The sequence below is a fragment of the Schistocerca piceifrons genome, unplaced genomic scaffold, assembly GCF_021461385.2.
Source record: "Schistocerca piceifrons isolate TAMUIC-IGC-003096 unplaced genomic scaffold, iqSchPice1.1 HiC_scaffold_402, whole genome shotgun sequence".
Lineage (NCBI taxonomy): Eukaryota > Metazoa > Arthropoda > Insecta > Orthoptera > Acrididae > Schistocerca > Schistocerca piceifrons.
In genome coordinates this window covers 20,001-25,000 of record NW_025728628.1, presented here as the reverse complement: position 1 = coordinate 25,000, position 5,000 = coordinate 20,001, and the positions used below count along the sequence as shown (strand labels likewise).

The window sequence follows — 5,000 nt, the reverse complement described above, 5'->3', positions numbered from 1 at the left end:
CGCCATCTGTAGGTCTCCCGCAACATGACCTCCTCCAACGACGATACCGCCATCTATGCGACGCCAAGCCGATTAAGACAGCGATGGCGCCACAGTGCCCGCCTTTCGACGCCACCCACAAAGCCTGCAGCCTCTGTCGACCATAGCACCCAATCTCCAGTGGCTCTGCCGCACGAAGCCGTGGACCGGCAATGACTCCACCCGCACCCGTTCGTGCACCACCCCAACCGCCAAACGCGCACCTCCAGCGGATGAACGGCGGACGTTTCCCGCACTCGTAAAGTGCAATCCACCCCTATAACGTGCGTTTCATGAAGAGTTATTGCCAATATGCGACATTCCGTCTGTCCCTATACATGAGCCGCGACCTGTACCACTTACGAGCGAGAGACGCGATCGCGTTGCTCACTGTACGGCGTCCGATACCGAGCCATCAGCATGTCGGTCCCCATGCGCGTTGCACTCGCACTCGCAGTCGCAAAAACGTGGGGCAAATATATTACGCGGAAGAGTTATAACAGACCGAGCCCCACTGCATGAGGGGAGTCTTTGTCACTAATGTACACAGATGGAACATTTTGGACTGGAACCAGATTACCCGTACACACGGCGCTGATTAGTAATCAATGCAGAGCCATCAAACTACAGAATATATATACAACTGTCCGTATACATGCTGAAAGAGTCTGCCCACAATGGGAACCACACGTCAGCCAGCCACTCTGATCACGCACCACTCTCTGCTTCTAACGGGCGCACATACAATATGTAAGCACCAGCATGGAACAACATCCAGTGCATCCTCTCCGCCACATTACACAATCCACACTATCACAACCAGACCAGGAGGTCCATGCGGAAAATACAATATCCCACCCTTTCGACATCCACCATTGCGCAGATCAGGCACCAACACCCACACATGTCCTATACAACGGTGCACCCAACATCACAATAGTACCTCCTGTCACAGCGCACAAACAATGACATGAGTCAAAGACACAGGTCTGACACAAGCATAGAATTGGAGCGCCGCCTCTAATAAGCCAAAGGTGCATCCTGACGTGACAAATCTGATCATGTCACAAGCATTCACTTACTATAATCACTATCAACGAACCTGCCGCCCCCGCCCCCCCCTACACCTTTCCTTACAACAACGTGTAACCTAACCTAACCTAACCTATGTTGTACCTTAACCTAACCTATGTTGTACCTTAACCTAACCTATGTTGTACCTTAACCTAACCTATGTTGTACCTTAACCTAACCTATGTTGTACCTTAACCTAACCTATGTTGTGCCTTAACCTAACCTATGTTGTGCCTTAACCTAACCTATGTTGTGCCTTAACCTAACCTATGTTGTGCCTTAACCTAACCTATGTTGTGCCTTAACCTAACCTATGTTGTGCCTTAACCTAACCCATGTTGTGCCTTAACCTAACCCATGTTGTGCCTTAACCTAACCCATGTTGTGCCTTAACCTAACCCATGTTGTGCCTTAACCTAACCCATGTTGTGCCTTAACCTAACCCATGTTGTGCCTTAACCTAACCCATGTTGTGCCTTAACCTAACCCATGTTGTGCCTTAACCTAACCCATGTTGTGCCTTAACCTAACCCATGTTGTGCCTTAACCTAACCCATGTTGTGCCTTAACCTAACCCATGTTGTGCCTTAACCTAACCCATGTTGTGCCTTAACCTAACCCATGTTGTGCCTTAACCTAACCCATGTTGTGCCTTAACCTAACCCATGTTGTGCCTTAACCTAACCCATGTTGTGCCTTAACCTAACCCATGTTGTGCCTTAACCTAACCTATGTTGTGCCTTAACCTAACCTATGTTGTGCCTTAACCTAACCCATGTTGTGCCTTAACCTAACCCATGTTGTGCCTTAACCTAACCCATGTTGTGCCTTAACCTAACCCATGTTGTGCCTTAACCTAACCCATGTTGTGCCTTAACCTAACCCATGTTGTGCCTTAACCTAACCCATGTTGTGCCTTAACCTAACCCATGTTGTGCCTTAACCTAACCCATGTTGTGCCTTAACCTAACCCATGTTGTGCCTTAACCTAACCCATGTTGTGCCTTAACCTAACCCATGTTGTGCCTTAACCTAACCCATGTCGTGCCTTAACCTAACCCACGTCGTGCCTTAACCTAACCCACGTCGTGCCTTAACCTAACCCACGTTGTCGCCTAACGTAACCCACGTTGTCGCCTAAACCTGCTCTGTAATTGTTATACGACTCGTTCAATTAGTGTAGTGTTGCCCACCCGCAACCCTCGCAATATAGTTCGCTACTCGCACTCCCCGCTCCCCTGTGTATCGCTTCATGTTAAACACCTTGCAAGTCTTGCTCACTTTCCACATGCTCCTGCTGTACACTGTAATGTGGATGGCAGCAGGACGTACATGCCGCCCCTCCCCACGTCCCCACCTTGCCCCCTGCCTTCGCAAGCTGGTTGGTGAGAACTTTGCATGTTCAATGCCCTCCGCATGCGACGTACTCAGGCTACGTTGTGGTGCGGCCTGTGTCAACTGTCCGCTAATGTCGTACGCGTAAACCACAATCTGTACTGCACATTCGTCCTTATGTACTGAATGATACATCGTGGCACATGTGTGACCGTACAACGACTGCGCCCAAAAACGGCGGACCATACAGTGCAAATATTGTGCACGCAGCTACGTGTCGTCTCCCTATGAGAGCTGGATTGCAGTGTGGTACGCCATAGAGACGTGTGGGAGGAACGGACGCCGTGGATGGCGATCAGCATGAGCTGTCTGTTGATGTATTCGGACCTAGTCGTCTCTCCTCACACACCGTGATGGCATGGTGCACCGCGTTCCATATCTGCGACATGCTACAGAGGCCGGTTGACAGTCGTTCGAGCAATGGACATCGCATACGTACGGGGGCCACCTTCCACGTATTGTCTAGGCGTGCACATTTTGTTGCGTGTATGTGGGCAGACGTAGTGTGGCGTGACACCTGACACAGGCATGCAATAATCGTGGAAGTTGCAAATGGCGATGGACGCCTGCGTTTTCTGGTGAAGTTACGCAAATGAACAAATGGTAACCTGTTGTGGTGCGGTTGTTCTCGCTAGGGGTGAATCGGTGATGGCGACGATAGGTTGAGGTACTAACCGGTTGTTCCAGCGATACCCACCATGCCGACGAAACTGAACGGCATCTGGGTGTGAAGCGATACGCGGCGGTGGCTGGGTGGGACCGTCCCCGGCCGGTGAGGGGGCGCCTCCCGGCGTGCTGGCCGCGCGGTGCGTGGGCGCACGCGCTACAGCCGGCTGGTGGGGGCGGCCAGTGGCAGGCGCGCCGGCCGACGGACGCGGCAGGCGTCGCAGCTGCGCGCCGGCGCACCCTGCGCGCGGCGCCGTGCGGCCAAAGTAGGTCCTCGCGGGCCCGGTGCGAAGCGCGGTGGACATCTTCAGTGTGCTGGTCCGATTGAGGACTGTGTGCGTTGAGGATGCGCTGCCGCCCGGCGCTCGGCGCCGCGACGCCGTCTGCTGCTCGGTCGCCCCAGCGGTTCTCGCTGGTGGTTTGTATCGCAGCTGTGCGGATGTGTTGGCGCGTGCGCTGTGCTGGGAGAGTTCGCTTCGGCACCCAAGTGGGGCTTTTGTCCTTCTGTGGCGCTGGCGTTGGAGCTGCCGGTCACCGTAGGTGGCGCGTGTTGTCTCCCGCCGGCAATGCCACGACAGCACGCTCCCGGGCCTCTGTCGGCAGCGGCAAGCTCAGTTGGGAGCACGGGTGGTCGCACCGAAAGCGTCTACTCGCCTAACTCCGGGCGATTGCGCCTCTCTCGAACCCGACCAAGTACTTGGGACGGCGCTGCGCGCCGCCGGGACCTGAGAGGGTTTCGAGGTGTATTGTGCAGGGGAGCTCAGCCTCCTCCTGTTTGCAGAATGATTGAGCGGACGCTTGCGTGTTCGCGCGGGCCCCCGGGACACACTCCCGGGCGGCCGGCTGCTCAGCTCTAGTTGACGCAGCTCCCTGGTTGATCCTGCCAGTAGTCATATGCTTGTCTCAAAGATTAAGCCATGCATGTCTCAGTACAAGCCGCATTAAGGTGAAACCGCGAATGGCTCATTAAATCAGTTATGGTTCCTTAGATCGTACCCACGTTACTTGGATAACTGTGGTAATTCTAGAGCTAATACATGCAAACAGAGTCCCGACCAGAGATGGAAGGGACGCTTTTATTAGATCAAAACCAATCGGTCGGCTCGTCCGGTCCGTTTGCCTTGGTGACTCTGAATAACTTTGGGCTGATCGCACGGTCCTCGTACCGGCGACGCATCTTTCAAATGTCTGCCTTATCAACTGTCGATGGTAGGTTCTGCGCCTACCATGGTTGTAACGGGTAACGGGGAATCAGGGTTCGATTCCGGAGAGGGAGCCTGAGAAACGGCTACCACATCCAAGGAAGGCAGCAGGCGCGCAAATTACCCACTCCCGGCACGGGGAGGTAGTGACGAAAAATAACGATACGGGACTCATCCGAGGCCCCGTAATCGGAATGAGTACACTTTAAATCCTTTAACGAGTATCTATTGGAGGGCAAGTCTGGTGCCAGCAGCCGCGGTAATTCCAGCTCCAATAGCGTATATTAAAGTTGTTGCGGTTAAAAAGCTCGTAGTTGGATTTGTGTCCCACGCTGTTGGTTCACCGCCCGTCGGTGTTTAACTGGCATGTATCGTGGGACGTCCTGCCGGTGGGGCGAGCCGAAGGCGTGCGACCGCCCCGTGCGTGCTCGTGCGTCCCGAGGCGGACCCCGTTGAAATCCTACCAGGGTGCTCTTTATTGAGTGTCTCGGTGGGCCGGCACGTTTACTTTGAACAAATTAGAGTGCTTAAAGCAGGCAAGCCCGCCTGAATACTGTGTGCATGGAATAATGGAATAGGACCTCGGTTCTATTTTGTTGGTTTTCGGAACCCGAGGTAATGATTAATAGGGACAGGCGGGGGCAT

The 5,000-nt window shown here is 53.7% G+C and overlaps 1 non-coding gene across 1 annotated transcript in view; it reads left to right on the top strand.

Moving 5' to 3' along the window:
- The first annotated feature begins 4,020 nt into the window (after positions 1 to 4,020).
- The window catches only part of LOC124748073, a 1,909-nt gene continuing 929 nt past the window's right edge, over positions 4,021 to 5,000 (top strand). Inside the window, exon 1 of the ribosomal RNA XR_007011629.1 lies at positions 4,021 to 5,000. This exon is cut by the window's right edge and continues 929 nt beyond it. This is a non-coding gene — a ribosomal RNA (small subunit ribosomal RNA).